Genomic DNA, 20076 nt, shown 5'->3' on the forward strand with positions numbered 1-20076 from the left:
ACTCTGAGGTCAGTCAGCATGTTTTAGTTGTGCTGAGATGAATATGATGTGAAAGTTGTGCTGACACTAAACTGCAGACATCAGGCTGATATTATACTGATCCACACTGAGGATCTTCATGGTAAAGTCTGTTTTCTTCTTCTCTGGTTTAGTCCATTGACTGCAGCAGAACAATGTTCACATTTCAAACAGTGAGACTCAACGTATGGCCCGCGGCCCACACGCGGCCTGCCCACCTTTTCTGATTCAGAGAGAGGGGACCCTGATTAACTGTGTAGTGTTCTTCCTCACAGTTCTAAGTATCAGACTGTTAAGAGATATACTCTAAAACACTTCTTCAGTAGAGACTCAGAGAAGAGAAACACACAGAACTTCTTGCTAGCAAGGGCAGCCTCCAGAACTGAGACTCGCACTGAGGACTGCCCTGGTCTTTATTTTTATGCTTCAGTGAGCATTTGTTCCTTACATTGGAATGTGGAGGTGTGTGTGTGTGTGTGTGTGTGTGTGTGTGTGTGTGTGTGTGTGTGTGTGTGTGTGTGTGTGTGTGTGTGTGTGTGTGTGTGTGTATGTGTGTGTGTGTGTGTGTGTGTGTGTGTGGTGTCAGAGTGTGACCCCATAAATGACTTCCCAAATCCTGCTGGTCTCGAAGTCCAGCAGTTCATTGATAGGTTTGTAGCATAAACCTATTCGCTGGAACGTTAAGGACAATCTGCTACGCAGCAGTGTGGTACTGCTGATCAAAGGGTCATATAACATGAAGGCAAACATCCTTGGTCAGGAAGATGGTAGACCCCCCCCCCCACCGGTGAAGAAGTCCAGCAGTTCATCTAAACAGAAAAGCACTTAGACTAGAACAGACGTAGCTACGTTAATCCTACCATAAAACAGGTACTACCTCTCCCCATGCTCCCAGGATGTAGGTGTGCATTCTAGTGTGGAATACACACCAAGCCTTTGCAGCCTGTTAAAGATCACACAACCTATCCCTACACAATTGATTATACACCTCTAAGAATATATGGTTAAATATTTCCTAATACAAATGACAATAATAAAATCTAAACCCAACATCACCACCCTGTATTGTCATTTTTTAAGGCTATACAGCGTATATATATCTTCAGCTCTACACCACTTGTCAACATTTTCAGTGCAGGCTTCATTTCATACACACATATTAGCCTTAGCATCCATGTCACTCTGCTGCAACAGTATGAAATTGGTAAAGGTGTTAGCAATCATTTTATTCACCATCGATCTTACACATGGCAAGATGCAACCTGTAAACAAACAAAGCAACGCCAATAATGTAAGAATGGGAGTCAAAAACTTTAAGAACATATTCCACCATGGTCCAGATGTCAACCAGGCTATCCAGTCTTGTGACGCGTCTCCTCCTGATGTGTGGTCCGCCACATATTTCTGCAGAGCAGTTAAGTTCTACAGTGCTTCACAGATGTCTCCTCCAGTCGTATATCCATCCGGAATAAACGTACAACATGTCTCTCCAATCAGCTTACACACTCCTCCTTGTGATGCTGTTATCAAGTCTAGGGTCAGGCTGTTCTGCAGTACCATCGTTCTGATGGCCTGTTGCTCCTCCGCTAAGGCTGTTCCCAGAGTCTTAGTGAGATTAATGTGTCGCAGTAAGGCATATCGGTTGATCTCCACATGATCCCGCACTCCGATGTTTGGGATCAAACTTTGGAAGAATTTAGCTCCTCCACTCCAAATGTGGAATTCTCGTGGCACTCCAGTGTCTACTGTCACTCCAAAAGAGTTAGGTGAGGCTATATTCACCTCACGCTTCTTTCGGTTGCTAGGGTGATGTTCAACTCTGTCCATGAAGAAGACATGATCCGATAACTTCACCACGGCACACAATCCTCCCCATCCCTCAGGGAGTGATAGATAGGCTTTATGTCCACACAGGAAACACCAATCAGCCAAAACTCTTGTTCCTTTACTGCTTGGCACCGTCCTTGCACAGCCTGTCCACTTCTGACCTTTTGCTTTTACTGGTATTCTGTAAGCCAGGTTGAACTTGCATTCAGTCCTCCTTGCTGTCAAGTTCTCAGCGCACTTCACACTAGTCAAGCATTTCATGCACCTGCTCTCATTCTCTGGAGGGCAGTAGGTGTATATGTATCCACATAAGCGAAGCGGCAACTCCCCCACTGACAGTGATCCATTGTTCATCACACACAACGGCAATTGGGCTGTATTCAGCTTGTTCAGCAATATTATGTCTGGCAGTGGGTCTGACACTTGAGGCCAGGCCAATAAGTCAGTTTGCCCAGAACAATTCACGTGTAGAAGTGGCGACTTACTCCAGGTGATGTTCAGAGGTGTACTGTAATTGGCCTGGGAGCAGAGGACTCTGTCGCCAGGAAGAGTTGCTAAGCCCAACAGACACCAACTCCTGTCCTCTGGTATGCTGTACGGCCACAGTCCAGATGTATATGCGGATAACGGCATATGAGCACACACATAGCAGTCCGTCCTATTGTTCAAGTGAGCAGTTGTATTCATAAACTGCCACCAAAAGTTTGTAGAATAGCCATGAGGGTATTGGTGTGGTTTCCTTGGACATACAGGGTCTCCACGGCTGACCATGATGACATCAAAGCCATTACACCCAGCAGGGTAGACAACACTTTACCAGCCATTTTGATGAGTACCTGTGGCTCAGTTGGTTTCTTCACCAGATTGAGACGAGGGGCCCTAGAGGCTTTCCCCCCCCTTTGTACCCGGTCTTCCTGCCACTTACTCCGAGCTGGCCTGGATGTGTGTCACCTTTTTGCAGTGGCTTTGGTGTATCCAGGTGGGTCGTTCTGCAATCTTCACAGCTGTTGGTGTTGTCAGCAGAGCCTGGTATGGTCCGTCCCACCGTGGCTTCGACCAGCACTTCCTCTTTATGACCTTTATCAGTACCCAGTCCCCTGGCTTCAGACGTTCTTCCTGTACAGAAACAGAATCATCTGGCAGATTATTTGCACTCATGACTTCTTTGCTTTTCAGCATTTTAATCATCCAGTCTGCTAGTGTGTTTTCTTCTTCTGCTTTATCATTATCATTACAGAACACTGGAACTCTAAATGGCCTGCCATATATTATTTCAAAAGGCGTTAGGCCATTATCAGTTGGCGTGATTCTCATATACATTTTCACTAGCTCAATGCAGTCTACCCATGTTCTGCCTGTTTCCTCCATTGTTTTCCTGAGTCTCAGCTTTACTGTGCCATTAGTCCTTTCAACCAGCCCTGCACTTTGTGGGTGGTATGAGCAGTGGTTTTTCAGCATTATCCCCAGATGTTGTGACATTTTCTCAATTACTTCATTCACAAAATGAGGACCATTGTCACTATAAATAGTCTGGGGGATCCCATGCTCTGGGATCACAGTTTTGCATATCACTTTAGCCACTGAAATAGCATCTGCTTTCTTAGTGGGGACAACTTCTACCCACTTTGAGAACGGGCACACAATTACCAGGCAGTACCTGTAGGTGTTACAGTTAGACAACTCAATGAAATCCATATGGATTACTTCAAATGGGTAGCTGGGTCTGGGAAACCTTCCTCTTTTTGGTCTGAGGTTCCCCTGAGCATTATGTTTACAACATATTAAACATGCTTTACAAAAATGTTTTGAATAAGCATTGAATCCCAGTGTGAAAAACTGCCGTTCGACTGCTGCTATCATTCCAGCTGTCGAGATGTGGCAGAGCCCATGGCTCAAAATTGCAGCAGTCCTATATAAGTTTTTAGGCAATATAGGTTTATCACAAAGATAGTAGACATCACCTCGCAGGCTTGCTCCTTTAGTGAGCCACAGCTGCTTCTCAGCTGGAGGTGAGTGCGACTGCATGTCTGCTAACACATCATGTGTGATGGGCATAGTTTGCTCCTGAGACGCCAGAATATGAACCCCATGTGTTCCAAGGGCCGCTTCCTTTGCAATTTTATCTGCAAAGGCGTTTCCTAGTACAATGGGGTCAGTGCCACATGTGTGTGCTGCACATTTGCAAACTGCAACTTTACTAGGCAGTAAGACTGCTTTCAACAAGTCCTGTAAAAGTGTCGCATGCTCCACCGGTTTCCCTGTTGATGTTGTCATGCCTCGTCTTGACCACTGAGCGGCAAAGAAATGAAGTGTAGCATATGCATACTGACTGTCTGTATATATAGTCACTGCCTGCCCTGCAGCTGCTTTGCAGGCTTCCGTCAGAGCCACTATCTCAGCTGCTTGGGCAGACATGGAATGTGATAACTGTCCAGCACGGATGACCTGCACATCATCCACAACAGCAAAGCCCGTTTTAGTCTTTCCCTCTGCTGTTTTAAAACTGGAACCATCAACAAACCAAACCTTGCCCTCAGTGAGTGGTATGTCCGTTAAATCACTTCTAGGTTTACACTGTGTTTCCACATGCTCACTACACACATGTGGTGTACCCTCCTCCTCTGTGGGTAACAATGTAGAGGGATTCAAAGTTGTACACCGCTTAATAGTTATGTGTGGCTGGGAGAGCAACAGTGACATGAGAGATAAGTGTCTTGCAGGTGACAAGAATGTCATTTTAGTCTGCAGCAATAAAACATCAACCTCATGTGGAACTAGCAGGGTCAAAGGGTGAAACAAAACAATTTCACCAGAACATTTTACAGCTTCAGCGGCTGCACACACAGATCGCACACAGTGAGGTAAGGCACAAGCCACAGGATCCAGCCTCTTAGAATAATAAGCTACTGGCTTCATGCCACCTCCACATTTTTGTGCTAACATGGATGTCATAAAATGTCCTTTACAATCAACAGTTTGAACAAAAGGCTTATTATAATCTGGAAGTCCTAGAACCGATGCTCCTGTCAGCATCTGTTTCAGCATGCACAGAGCTTGCTCCCCCTCAGGGGTCCAACTTAAACTTTCTGACATAGCCAGAGGTTTACTGTACATCATATCTAATAATGGCTGCGCAATTTCAGAGTAATGGGGAATCCACGATCGACAGAAATTTAGCAACCCTAGGAATTGCATCATGTGTTTCTTTGTCACTGGCCTAGGTGCTGCCAAGATAGCTGTTTTCCTCTCTGGGTGTATGCTCTTCCCTGCTGCACTAAGCAGATGTCCTAAAAATTTCACTTCTGTCTTTACCCACTGTAGCTTGGAAAGTGAGGCCTTGTTACCTGTCTCAGCTAAGTGAGTCAGCAATGCCAATGATATGTCTTTGCAGTTCTTCTCTGAATTGGATGCAATTAAAATGTCATCGACATATACCAACATCTGTGAATGTGATGGAATCACAAAATCAGACAGACAATTTGTAATATTCTGTGTGAAAATTGTAGGACTATCACAAAAACCTTGCGGCAATCTGGTGTATGTGTATTTTTTGCCTTGATATGTGAAACCAAACCAGCCTTGTGAATTCTCATGTACTGGTATGGAAAAGAAAGCATTACTTAAATCTACCACGGTGAAGTGTGTCATGTCTGGCTTAAGCTGATTTAACAAGGTGTGGGGGTCGGGGACGCATGGAGCTATACTCTCCACTGCCTGATTTACAGCTCTTAAATCTTGAATCATGCGCCACGACTGTGAATCAGCCTTTCTAACTGGGAAGATGGGTGTGTTACATACTGCTTGTGGAGCTTCAACCAGTATCCCTGCTTTAATCATATCCTCTATTACTGGTTTAATGCCTTCCACTGCATCAGGCTTCAAGGGATATTGTTTCACTCTTGGCCTAAAAGACGTTTTGGGCTTTATTACTACTGGACTCGCTGTTGTTATTAACCCCACATCAGTCTTCCCAGTAGACCAGAGCTTCTCTGGGACCTGTTTAAGCTCCGGGTGATCTTTGACATCTACAACATATCATTCTGCTGTGTCATTCTCACTCCCCTTTAAATGTGTTTGTGGTGTAGTATGTGTCACCCATCCCAGCTTTTTACGAAAGATGCTGTGCTGCACATCTGTCTCCCAACCCCCTCCAGCTTGCTGCCACATTCCAACACTCTCCCCCTGTCTCACCAAAGATGCTAAGTCTGTCCACTCAGCCGTGCCACTCTTTGTCAGTGAAATGTGTGGTGTTTGCCCTGTAAAAAGTTGTTGTACAGCTTCAGAAAGGATCACACTACATCCAGCCATGTTTTCACCATCAGTATATATTGCTTTTATGGTGATTCTCTGTGGCCCTAATTTCAGCACTTTATCTGTGTAGGCCGCATCAGGCCCAGGCATGGTCTTAAATCTCAGTGTGACATGCAAATCTTCTGGTGGCTGTATGTTATGGCTAGTTGTCAACATTTCCTCAGCTGCAGCTAACAGTTTACAGTTTATTTGATCAGGTCTGGAGGCCGACAGGTCGAGTGTCCAGTAATAATGCAAATCCCCACTGTCCTGATGAACCATTGTCTCAGCAGTTTCACCTTTTCCTGCAGCTATCATCCCAATGGATGTCGGAATTATTGAAATTCCAAGTTTCATCATCATATCTCTTCCCAAGAGGTTCACCGGACAAGTTGGGCACATTACAACTGAACCCTGAGCTGCCTCTCCTGTGGTAGGATCTCTAATCCACACTGGTTTAGAGATTCTATGCTGATTAAACTGACCATTTGCAGACTTCACATAAATTGTGCCATTTGAAGGATCGACTCCTGACACATGATCTTTTAAAACAGTTTTATCTGCCCCTGAATCACACAGAAATTGAACATTTTTGCCTTGCACAGTTAACGTGCGAACTGGTTTTACTTCTTTACTGTATAGTTCAGTTCCATGAAACATGGAACTGAACTATAGGCCTTCCCTCCCCATCTCCAGCTGCCTCCCTCTTCCCGCTCCTCCACAACCACCCACACATGCAGGGCCTTGGAGTGGGGGTATGTCACCAGGGTGTAGAGGAGGCTACCCCCCCCTCTGTCCCCTTCTGGCTGCCTCTGCCTCAATTTTATCCCACAACTTAGACATTCACATTATTCACACTCTCATTACACATACATATAGGATCTTGGGGGTGGGCACAATCACGGAGTCCAAATTACCATCAGGGTGTATACCTCACCCCTGACGTCGTTGCCCACTTAGTCATTGAGGGCTAGCAGGAGGGACTATGCGCTTACCTGCTGCTCCTTGGCAGGTAGCTCCATGCCCTCCTGGGTTTTAATTGCACCTTAGAACACATATGCATCAACACTACAATGAGCGGGTGGAGGGAGGTTTGGAGTCTTCTCCCACCCCCATTCTCTGCGGTCTGCTGGAGCGGGAGGGCTAGTAGGAGGAGTTGGCCGTCCGACTGCGGTCTGGGGTGTGGGGCCTCCCTGCTGCTGCGGAGTCGGGGTGGTCTGCCTCTCCCCACCGCAGGGAAAAGGGTAACACCACCTGGGTCTGGGTGCAATTCCCCCCTCCAGGGGCAAGGGTACCTAGACCCGGTTTGTAGAGTACGCTTGGGGAGTGTGATTGTGTGTACAGCGTCTCTTTATGTCTGTCTCCACGTTGGTTGAGTGTGGAGTGAGTGCATATGAGAGCATGAGGGTGGGAATGGATGTTTGTGTCTGTGTGTGCCTGTATGTCTGTGTCTATATGTCAGGTTGGGTATCAGACGCCACCTCTCTGGGGACACCTCAGGCCCTCCAAGGTTTGGAGGCCTATCTCCACCCACCACCACTTCCCCTGCCGGTGGCAGACTCCCTCAGGTGTCGGTGTGTTGGTGGTTCTTTGTGTCTGGGGGTGGGCGTCCGGGTACACACCGGCTCACTCCTTGGCGGCCGCTTGTCGGGGCCTGGGGCCTGGGTCTCGCTCGGGCCACTTCGGAGGTGGGGTGCCCCCGGCCTCTCGGCCTGGGGCTCGGTCACTCAGGCACAGCTGGCTGCCGGCGGAGCTCACGGGCGCGTCACTGCAACTCCCCCTGGCTTCTGCTCCGCGGCTGCTGAGTGAACCCTCATCTGGGACTCTCCTCAGCTCTTACTGGAACAGTGGCGCGGCTGCCCCTCTGTTGGTCTTCCATGGTCTCTTGTGTTCTGGGGGCCTCTGGATGTCTGGAGTTTTGATCTCCTCCATACCCGCTTCACACCCTGGAGGACGGGGCTGTGGCCCCCCCACACTCCCTAGCAGATCATTACATGGAGAAACCTTTGGAATGCAAGCATGCTGATCCACACAGGTATGCACACATGGGTATTCACAGACGCGGACTAAAGCTTTCTTGGCTGCTGCCTCAAAGCACACTGTGCGCTGTCTATCTTGCGTGCTGCACAATATCGTTTATTATTTAGTAACTATTGATATCTATGACTAGCTAGTTTATTGTGATGGTGCTTTGTTTTCTCTATTATTATGTTGCTCTTTGTTGTTTGCTGTCTCCTCTGTTTGTTTTTTTTGTTTGTTTTTTTTTTCTCCATACAGGTGACCCAGGAGTTTTTTTTTTTGTTTTTTTTTTTTTGTTTTTTTCTCTCTCTTCCCCCCCCTTCTCACCGTCTCTTCTCCCCATTGGTTTTCTTTCTTTCTCTCCCCCTCTTTCTCTCATTCATTCCCCCTGTCCTATTTATTAAAAAAAAAAAAAAAAAAAATGACAAAGGATGAACTGAAGCTGTGCCATCACGTAATGTCGCATACTGCTGTTTCTGATGTCATTTAAAAAAAAAAAAAAAAAAATATATATATATATATATAATTGCTTATTATTATCACAGTAGCGAACTTCTCAACGCCTCACAAAATGGCGGAGACTGCACAACCACACGGTTATAGAGTCGGGCTCTTTAAACTTACTTGGTGTTGCTTATTGCGAGTAGCATCAGTCCCGAATCCCGTCACTCGTCATCCATCGAGGAGAAAAAACAGACGGCTAATCCACCGGCCCGATGACGAATTCTCACGCCTCGGGACTTTGCTGCAGGACCTCTATAAGTCCTGGCTGACGTCAGTCTGTCGGCGTGTCGCTTTTCCCCTCGGTGAATGTCGACTCCAGGGATCCGGCTCTCGAAGGACCAATTAATGATAGGTCTGTAGCATAAACCTATTCGCTGGAACGTTAAGGACAATCTGCTACGCAGCAAAAAGCAAGACTCAAGGCACCAAAGTTCTCTGGTTTACTCATGCATGAGGGAGACCTGGCTGGAGCCAAGCGTCGTTCCACCACTTGACCTCTGTCAGACTCTCAGCCAGGCTCCCCATAGCACTCCTTTTATTGTGGTTACATGAATATGCATAGGGTCATTAACATATAGCATCTTACATAGGTATACATGTAAACAAAGAATACTGTGTGTGTGTGTGTGTGTGTGTGTGTGTGTGTGTGTGTGTGTGTGTGTGTGTGTGTGTGTGTGTGTGTGTGTGGTACTGCTGATCAAAGGGTCATATAACATGAAGGCAAACATCCTTGGTCAGGAAGATGGTAGACCCCCCCCCCCACCGGTGAAGAAGTCCAGCAGTTCATCTAAACAGAAAAGCACTTAGACTAGAACAGACGTAGCTACGTTAATCCTACCATAAAACAATGAAGACAAGGTACGACCTCTCCCCATGCTCCCAGGATGTGGGGGTGAACGCCAGAACACCCTGGAATGTTACAGACCTCCTAGGATGAGACATTCTTTCAATATGCCACCAACTATATACTTCTAAACACTAATGATTACATGCAGTATTCTACCATATGCAAACTTATATCATTAAAAGACTATACTGACTACTAAGTACAATTTTCCATTGACACAGACACAACAATGAATAATCCACAGCTGACTCTCTTTAGCAGGTCAAAGGTCACGGCACACAGCAGACAGTGGGAAATATTATAATTCTGATCATTTATCAGCACATATCCATATGTATAAAAACAAAGCTGACACTGTGAGACTTGATCAGAGGTGTGATTGTTAGATTTGTATTGTTGATTGTCATTCATGCTTAGAAATCTACTTACTAATCTACTTACAAATGTCACGGTTCTGGGTCCGTTGGACCCAGTATTTTGAGTTTATTATGTTTTGGTTCACTTTTGCATCATGGATTATTCTTTGTTTCTCTGGTACTTTGTGTTTCAGTTATCTTGGTGTTTTGGATTGTTTCTCATTCTCTTGTTGTGATGTTTATTATTATTATTATTAGAGTTTCATGTTTCTATTATCCATGTTTTAGGAATGGTGGTTTCATGTATAGTTCAGTTCCATGTTTCATTTTCTGTCTCTGTGTTGAGTCCATGTCTCTGAGTTGTGATTCATGTTTCCTGTTTTATTGTGAAAGTCTTTGTCTTATGTTAGTGTGTGCAGCTTTGTTCCCCATGTCTCGTTAGCCCTGATCTCTCCCAGCTGTGTCTCCCTTCTGTGGCCCATTTCCTCATTACTACCCTGTGTATTTAAGCCCTGTGTTTTCCCATGCCCAGTGTCGCGTTGTACCCTCAGATTATGCCTGTGTGTTTTTGGTTTCAGTGTTCAGTCCTCACTTCATGTTTTGTTTTCTGGCCAGCAATAAAGCTGAGGTTTTTGAGTTGCATTCCATTTTCCGAGTCCTGCATTTGGATCCTCCTCTCCGCCTCCCCGCACACAGAGCCCTGACAACAAATCTACTCATATATGCTTAGAGTTGTATAATCAATGTCATGTTGGTAGAGGTTTGATCCTTAATAGGCTGTGGAGACTCTGTGTGCCTCCCAGAGCACTCTGGCAGGCACACACAACTTAAGGTTAGGAGAGAGGTTATAACTGCTCTTACTGATTTATGGTATAGGAGGACACCTACTCTGTATCTGGTTAAGTATAGGGCTTTGGAGTTGATGTCACACTGCAATGCATTGTTGGAGCGCGGCGCCATTTTTGGGGTCTATGAATCAAAACAAACACACTGCGTTGGAACGACGACAACAAAGATGCTTAAAAGCAGCTGAAAAGAAAACGGACTGTATAGAGACCGATTGCGTCCAGAGGCGAAGCGGCGGTACTTGCAGAAAATAGCGTGCATTGGAAATGTGGACCCGGATGAAATACGGCCGTGGAGTAGAAACCCTGAAGACTAACCGCTATTGACGTAGCCTGACATATTTTCGTATCTTGTCTGTGGAGTCAGCGCGTACAAGTCATCATTCAAACAAAGGTAAGTCAGCTCGAGTACTGCGTGTGAAATGCGTTTGATTTCCCTGCAAACATTCACATTAGTGCAGCATAAATTCATTCATGAGGGGAAATTACAGTGAGAACATGTGGAGGCTGTTAGAGGGATAACATAATGAGTTCAGTGCATTGATGTGACATTGTCCTGAAGGATTTAGTTATTCTTTATGGTTAAAGAAATTGCAATGATTTATTCATATTTCTTATTGACAGGGGATGTCTAAGAATCACCCCACAATTCTTCAGCTGAGACACCTGAGTTAGAAAACACAAACACTACAGTTGTCTTTACTCGCGAGGACAGTCACGGAGCACTCGTACTCGCAGGAGACACTCACGGACTCACGCTCTGTCACTGTCTGTGTTCTTTATTTATACAAGCTTGTGTGTGTACAAAGGTAACAAAGTTATTCCGGGAACTCAGAGCTGAGGTTCCTCTTTTCTAAGTCCGTATGTTCTTAGAAAAGAGGAAGCTGTTAGATGCTAAATAAGTTTATCACACAAGAGTTCATGTAAAAAGTCACGTAGACATGTGGATTGCTTAGTGATCAATAAAAAACACATTTCATTTAGCTGATCACACTATGTACAATTTTCTTTTGACACTTATAAATAGTACTAATTATACATCTTGCTTCCATGTTTGTATCCTGTGTTACTAAAAATTTTTATTTTAGTTTTATACATTGATTAATGACCTACAGAATCTCTTTATCATATTAAGTGATTCATAATTGTCACTTTATGCTTTCTCCATCTTGAAAGTGATGACATCCTTGCATTACATGCTTTAGGTTCATTTTCTGCAGGCAGGTTTCTGACAGAGAACAGGCAGATTTACACTATAACATGCAGCGTTCTATAGATGGACACATAAAGAAATGAAAAATGACATGTATGTGCTAACTTTCTAAACACTTTGTTACATTTATGATAAAGTAATTAAAACACATTTACGTCGGCCTTGGCTCATAGTCCTTGTCTTTAAATGAACTTTGTCTGTGTGTGTTTCAGGTCCTGCACTCTAAGACTGAATGAACCAGCATTGCAGCCATGGGTCACTGTGAGCATCACAGGGAAGGTTGAAGCCGCCCACTGCACCTGTATGGCCGGAGTCGCAGAGACCTGCAGCCATGTCGCTGCTCTTCTGTTTAAAGTAGAAGCAACAGTGTTGATCTATGGCACAAGGACTGTTACAGATGAACCTGCATACTGGGTGTTGCCTGGTAATATGACCAAGATACAGCCAGAGGTTGGCCATAAGATAGACTTCTCCTCCTCAGCTGCCCAAAAAAAGGCTCTTGATCAAAACATAAACAGACCATCCGTATTGACAGGTAAAAGGAGCCGTCCTCAAAACAGAAAAATCCCACCTGCTACTGTGGAGGAGTTGTCACTGCTATTGGATACTTTGCTGGAACACAGTGAAGCTGTGGGTTGTGGGAATGACCCATAATGTTTTATCTAGGGGTCTAGATTTATGCCTGTAGTGCACTGCTGTGTAAATAATTTGCATTTACTGAATATCTACTGACTGAGTCCCACTGTTCAAATGTTGAATAAAGAAACAAACTAATTTTTGCCTCTTTTTTTTATTTTATTAAAACCACCTTATAGAACATCACATCAGTTCCAATGTAGAATCCATGTCATTTATAGTTTACAAATGACAAAATGTTTACACAAAATCATGAGTGTTTACATGATATCACCCACTACTAACATTACTTTATTTACTGTATCTTTTGAAAAAAAGAAATACCGCTATTTATACAGCAAAAGACTTAAGAATATTTAACAGGAGCAGGTTTCAGTTTTCCCTGGTTTTACTACCACACTGTTCACCAAAACGCAGCAAACCTTCACCATCTTATCCAGAAGGGTCACCTCTTCACCCTCACATGGAAGTAGTAATCTGATTGGCATGGTGGTATGTTTGAAGCAGGTCCCTTGTGTAGCGCTGGAACCCAGTCACGATGTTTCATCAATTTCATAGGCTGGTTTGCTGCAATAATGCCAAATAATTAGCAACTCTATAAATAGAAGGTAGTTCTGCAAAATCACTCAGTAGGATGTTTGTTCTAATTTGCTATGAGCTCAGAGCGCATCGAAAATCAAACTAATAGGCTATAAAGAGAGATATGAACATATTTAGAACTTACCGGAATGAAAATGTCTGGAGCACCAACAGATATTTGGAGATGGAAGAGAACTGCACGTCAGCTCGTCTCACAGCTGCTATCCAGGCTGTACGCCTTCGTTTGGTAACATCGACACACGAGCTGCCTCATGTTGCTTCCAGGTTGGGAACGAATGAAAAGATAAACCCTTTTCAAGCTTATTCTCTTGCCGGTCATGTGATCAAACATTGCAGCCGACCACACAGCAAATACGAACCGTGGCTGTTGTGTGTGCCTTCGCTCCCGTTTCGCTTGCGCTTTGTTTTGACCCCGAAAATCACGGATCGGGCCAAAATCCTTTCCACGCCCACCCCCATGACATCACGCTCCAAAGCCCTATAAGAGCCTTTTGTTTAGATGGACCGCTAGACTCCTGGAACCAGCTTTGGGGAGTCTTCACAGGTTCACACTCTGACCCCACACACACACACATATACTTACACAACACACAGCCAAGGTACTCTTTGTGTGTATGTATATGTCATATGTTAATGAACCTATGCGTATTCATGTGACCTCAATGAAAGATTAGTGTTACGAGGGAGCGGACAAGAACAACTGGAGTCAAGCGAAGGAACGGCGTTTGTCCGGTTGGTCTCCCTCGTATACAAAAATCATAAAGAACTCAATGCTTTTTGCTGTGTAGTTGAATTGTCTTGAACGTTCCAGCGAATAGGTTTGAGCTACGAACCTATCAGTGATCATCACATCAGAGGCCTTTGTGTCAAAGTCACTGAGGATCAAACAGAAACACATGAAGCAGATTTTCCTGTTCTGGCTTTTTATAGCAGATAACCTTCAAAATATTCTGCAGTCCATCAAAAACTGAAGCAAACCATGAATCAACATGTGAACATGAGCTGATGCTGCTGAAGGGAAGCAAAGTTACAGAGGTTTGATGACAGACACAGCTGAGAGTTTGTAATCTGTCATCATTTTAAAAGGTTTAAATTTCTTCAGTAATGAACAGCAGAAATGAGGCTTTGTTTCGGAGGCCAACAGCAGTGAACACAACAGCAGACTGGTGCTTAATAAGCAGTGAATAATGCAGGAAACAGATTTTTGAAGGTAAACTGTTCTTGAAGTACACTGAGAGAGAGAGAGAGAGCTGTGCAGGAAGTAAAGGTCAAAGTCCGAGAGAATTCATGATGATGTTCATCAAACGTAAAGCGTAGTTTGGATCTTCTTCTGCTGCTGGTTCAGTCAGTTTTGGTTGGAGACAGATGAAACCTGCAGCTTCAGGATCTGTGAGCTGTCCACTTTCAGCCCTGACGACGTGTCCGTGTACGTGCCGTCGAGTGAACGATCCACGCTCTGTGTTTCCATCTTTGTGTGTTTAGCTGCTCTCATTTACTTTTTTATCTGTTTGGTTGTTATTGAAATACTTTTGGGAGCTTTAACCTGAGATTCTGGCAAAATACATTTATATTAAAAATCGATTCAGGATTGAATGAATCAACATCGCTTTATTCAAATTAAAACCATTTAAATAGGAAAATCCATTTTTTTACACCCGCCTCTAATGCTGGGTAATGTCAGCTGGTCCATGTGCAGCTGGCTGTGAGGCTCAGGGAGCGTCTACAAAGTGCAACACTGAAAGAACATCATCCATAAATATTGAGTAATAACTGGACTCTCATACAGCGAGACTCAAATGCCTTTAAACATCAGCTTATCCTGCTGATCCAAGTCCAACACTGAGTTTGTAAAAACATGTTTGTCAATCATTTTGTTTGGTTTCTGAGGAAAATGATTCAATAACTTGCTGCTAATACACAACATTTCATCATATTTCCTCATAACCCTCTTTTGTCTGACCGTTTGATCCCATTTGAATTTGCAATAAAGGATCCACAGAGTTTGGTGACAATAATGACAGTAGATGTTTGTGTGAAAGTGCTGGAAGCAAATGAGTGTGTGATGTTCTTTCAGTGTTGCACTTTGTAGACGCTCCCTGAGCACTGGTCTCACAGCCAGCTGCACATAGAGACCAGTGTTGTTAGTCCAGGTCAGAAGATGACTTGTTGGAATGAAAATGAGCTTGTAGTTTGTCTGCTTTAATAATGTGACTGGAAAAAGGTGTTGGACTTCAAATACGTCCATTCCTTTCACACTTCACCTTTAAAAGTGAAGCCTGGTTCCTGGAAGGAAAAACACGACTTTTTCAAGTCTTTGTCCTGTTTTTATGAGAAATGTACGAGGCTCCGGGAGCGTCTACAAAGTGCAACACTGAAAGAACATCAGATAAGATAAGATAAGATAAGATAGAACTTTATTAATCCCTCGGGTGGGTTCCTCTGGGAAATTCGATTTCCAAAAAAGCACAGCACCGACAGAAGTTACAGAGTTACAGAATATTATATATATATATATACACACACACACACACACACATATATATATAAATACAGAGACAATATAAATAAAATATACGAAGGGGATAAATAGAATAAATAGGAATAAAAAATAAAAATACAAGTGAATTGCACATTTCAAGTATTGAGGTCTATTGCACTGTTGACTATTTACAAAAGTATTGCACAAAAGGTATTGTACAGTGAGGTGAAGAGGCACTACAGCTTAGTTGTTCCCCCCTCCTTTGTCCTCCTGTTTCCCCCCCTCTCCCCTCCAGAGAGGAGTTAAACAGTTTGATGGCGTGTGGGACAAAGGAGTTTTTCAGTCTGTTAGTTCTTGTCTTTGGGAGAAGCAACCTGTCACTGAACAGACTCTTCTGGTTGTTAATGGCCGTGTGCAGAGGATGCCTGGCATTGCCCATAATGTCCATCAGTTTCTTTAATGTCCTTTTCTCTGCCACTGTCACCAGAGTGTCCAGCTTCATGCCGACCACAGAGCTAGCCTTCCTGATCAGTTTCTCCAGCCTGGATGAGTCCTTCTTTGCTGTGCTGCTCCCCCAGCACACCACAGCATAGAAAAGTACTCCAGCAACCACCGACTGGTAAAACATCCTCAGGAGCTTCCTGCAGATGTTAAAAGACCTCAGCCTCCTGAGGAAGTACAGTCGGCTTTGTGCTTTTTTATACAGGTGCTCTGTGTTGCATGACCAGTCCAGTTTATTGTCCACCCACAGCCCGAGGTACTTGTACTTGTTGACCACCTCCTCCCCCTCTATCTGAACCAGCAGTGGACCTGCTCTAGACCTCCCGAAGTCCACAACCAGTTCCTTAGTCTTTGAGGTGTTGAGTTGCAGGTGGTTTGTGTGACTCCATGCGACAAAGTTCCTCACCAGACTTCTGTACTCCTCTTCCTGATCATCCCAGATACACCCCATGATGGCTGTGTCGTCTGCAAACTTCTGAATGTGGCATAATTCAGAGTTGTAGCAGAAGTCAGAGGTGTACAGGGTGAAGAGAAGAGGGGACAGCACAGTTCCCTGTGGTGCTCCTGTGCTGCTGACCACTGTGTCAGACGTGATGTCCTTCAGCCTGACGTACTGTGGTCTGTCAGTGAGGTAGTCGGAGATCCAAGCGACCAGGCAGGGGTCCACCTCCATCCTGTTCAGTTTTTCCTGAAGCATACAGGGCCGGATGGTATTAAAGGCACTGGAAAAGTCAAGAAACAGGATCCTGACCGTGCCTTTTCCCCCCCCATCCAGGTGTGAGTGGGCTCTGTGTAGGAGGTACAGGATGGCATCCTCCACTCCGACACCCGCCTTGTATGCAAACTGTAGTGGGTCCTGGGCATGTTGTACCTGTGGTCGGAGGAGGTTGAGGAAGAGCCGCTCTAGAGTCTTCATAAGATGTGACGTCAGTGCCACCGGTCGGAAGTCATTCAGCTCATTGGGCCGGTTCTTTTTGGGGACCGGGATGATGCAGGATGTCTTCCATAGGGCGGGCACTCTCCCCAGTCGCAGATTGAGGTTGAAGACTCGTTGTAGCGGCTCCCCAAGTTCAGCAGCACACGCCTTTACCGTCCTAGGACACACCTTGTCTGGGCCTGCTGCCTTTCTGGGGCGAAGCTTCCTCAGTTGTCTCCTGACCTGATCCACTGTGACACTGGGAGATGTTTGGGAGGAGGGGAGGGGGGGAGATGTCTTGCTGCTGAGAGAGGGATTGGAGGAGGGGGGTGTCATGGTGTCAGGAAGGGGGGGAAGCGAGGGAGGTAGGAGAGTGGGGATTGGACTCTGTAGTGAGGGTGAGGGTGGGGGGGTTGTGGGCTGGTCAAACCTGTTGAAGAAGTTGTTGAGTTCGTTTGCCTTCTCCACAGTCCCCCCCACTGTGCTTTTCTTGGTGTTGTGGCCTGTGATGGTTTTCACACCATTCCAGACCTCCCTCATATTGTTCCTCTCCAACTTCTGTTCCACCTTCCTCCTGTAGGTGTCCTTTGCTTCCCTCAGGCAGCGTTTCACCTCCCGCAGTGCTGCTTTCATCTCCTCCTTCACTTTGCTCCTGAAGATGAAAGCAGCACAGCGGGAGGTGAAACGCTGCCTGAGGGAAGCAAAGGACACCTACAGGAGGAAGGTGGAATATCATCCATGCCTTTAAACATCAGCTTATCCTGCTGATCCAAGTCCAACACTGAGTTTGTAAAAACATGTTTGTCAATCATTTTGTTTGGTTTCTGAGGAAAATGATTCAATAACTTGCTGCTAATACACAACATTTCATCATATTTCCTCATAACCCTCTTTGGTCTGACCATTTGAATCCCATTTGAATTTGCCATAAAGGATCCACAGAGTTTGGTGACAATATTGACAGTAGATGCCTGTGTGAAAGTGCTGGAAGCCAATTAGTGTGTGATGTTCTTTCAGTGTTGCACTTTGTAGACGCTCCCTGAGCACTGGTCTCACAGCCAGCTGCACATAGAGACCAGTGTTGTTAGTCCAGGTCAGAAGATGACTTGTTGGAATGAAAATGAGCTTGTAGTTTGTCTGCTTTAATAATGTGACTGGAAAAAGGTGTTGGACTTCAAATATGTCCATTTCTTTCACACTTCACCTTTAAAAGTGAAGCCTTGTGGTTCCTGGAAGGAAAAACACGACTTTTTCAAGTCTTTGTCCTGTTTTTATGATAAATGTACGACTTTAATGTGAAACATTCAGTTTTTTCTCTTGTTGTGTTTGTTTGAAGCTGCTTCCTGTTGGCTTCAGCTGTTTGGAGTTTCCATTTTCTAAACTTCTACATTCTGAACCTTCTTCAGCTCTGAACAGTTGATCAAACACTGAATGATTTCAACCTCACACTTTGTCTAATAAACTTACATCTTTCATTCTTTACACAGATTGAGTTTCTGTGGTTTGTCAAAGATCAGCTGTGATTATCTGGCAGCAGCACTGAAGTCCAACCCCTCCCATCTGAGAGAGCTGGACCTGAGTGAGAACAACAACCTCAAGGATTCAGGAGTGAAGCATCTGTGCGGTTTTCTGGAGAGTCCAGGATGTGGACTTGAAACTCTGAGGTCAGTCAGCATGTTTTAGTTGAGCTGAGATGAATATGATGTGAAAGTTGTGCTGACACTAAACTGCAGACATCAGGCTGATATTATACTGATCCACACTGAGGATCTTCATGGTAAAGTCTGTTTTCTTCTTCTCTGGTTTAGTCCATTGACTGCAGCAGAACAATGTTCACATTTCAAACAGTGATACTCAACGTATGGCCCGCGGCCCACATCCAGCCTGCCCACCTTTCCTGATTCAGAGAGAGGGGACCCTGATTAACTGTGTAGTGTTCTTCCTCACAGTTCTAAGTATCAGACACAACAATGAATAATCCACAGATGACTGTCTTTAGCAGGTCAAAGGTCACGGCACACAGCAGACAGTGGGAAATATTATAATTCTGATCATTTATCAGCACATATCCATATGTATAAAAACAAAGCTGACACTGTGAGACTTGATCAGAGGTGTGATCATCACAGCAGAGGCCTTTGTGTCAAAGTCACTGAGGATCAAACAGAAACACATGAAGCAGATTTTCCTCTTCTGGCTTTTTATAGCAGATAACCTTCAAAATATTCTGCAGTCCATCAAAGACTGAAGCAAACCATGAATCAACATGTGAACATGAGCTGATGCTGCTGAAGTGAAGCAAAGTTATAGAGGTTTGATTACAGACACAGCTGAGAGTTTGTAATCTGTCATCATTTTAAAAGGTTTACATTTCTTCAGTATTGAACAGCAGAAATGAGGCTTTGTTTTGGGAGCCCGACAGCAGTGAACACAACAGCAGACTGGTGCGTATTAAGCAGTGAATAATGCAGGAAACAGATTTTTGAAGGTAAACTGTTCTTGAAGTACACTGAGAGAGAGAGAGCTGTGCATGAAGTAAACGTCAAAGTCAGAGAGAATTCATGACGATGTTCATCAAACGTAAAGCGTAGTTTGGATCTTCTTTTGCTGCTGGTTCAGTCAGTTTTGGTTGGAGACAGATGAAACCTGCAGCTTCAGGATCTGTGAGCTGTTATATCACTACACAATCAATTATACACCTCCAAGCATATATGGTTAAATATTTCTTAATACAAATGACAATAAAATCGAAACCCATCAAAAACCATCAATCAACATGTGAACATGAGCTGATGCTGCTGAAGTGAAGCAAAGTTACAGAGGTTTGATTACAGACACAGCTGAGAGTTTGTAATCTGTCAGCCCCGACGGCGTGTCCGTGTACGTGCCGTCGAGTGAACGATCCACGCTCTGTGTTTCCATCTTTGTGTGTTTAGCTCCTCTCATTTACTGTTTTATCTGTTTGGTTGTTGTTGAAATACTTTTGGGAGCTTTAACCTGAGATTCTGGCAAAATACATTTATAT

The 20076-nt window shown here is 44.5% G+C and overlaps 1 protein-coding gene and 1 long non-coding RNA gene across 2 annotated transcripts in view; one reads left to right on the forward strand and one right to left on the reverse strand.

Annotated features, from left to right (window-relative positions):
* Nucleotides 1-20076, forward strand: part of LOC308403400 (NACHT, LRR and PYD domains-containing protein 12-like) — a 309314-nt gene that overhangs the window by 23520 nt on the left and 265718 nt on the right. The window lies entirely within an intron of this gene.
* Nucleotides 481-9354, reverse strand: LOC308404029. The gene is made up of 2 exons (XR_013973049.1): nucleotides 8779-9354; nucleotides 481-8114 (listed from the first exon to the last, which is right to left on the reverse strand). It is a non-coding gene; the product is annotated as an uncharacterized lncRNA (long non-coding RNA).

This window comes from Rhamphochromis sp. 'chilingali', assembly GCF_963969265.1.
Source record: "Rhamphochromis sp. 'chilingali' genome assembly, chromosome: 1".
Classification (NCBI taxonomy): Eukaryota; Metazoa; Chordata; class Actinopteri; order Cichliformes; family Cichlidae; genus Rhamphochromis; species Rhamphochromis sp. 'chilingali'.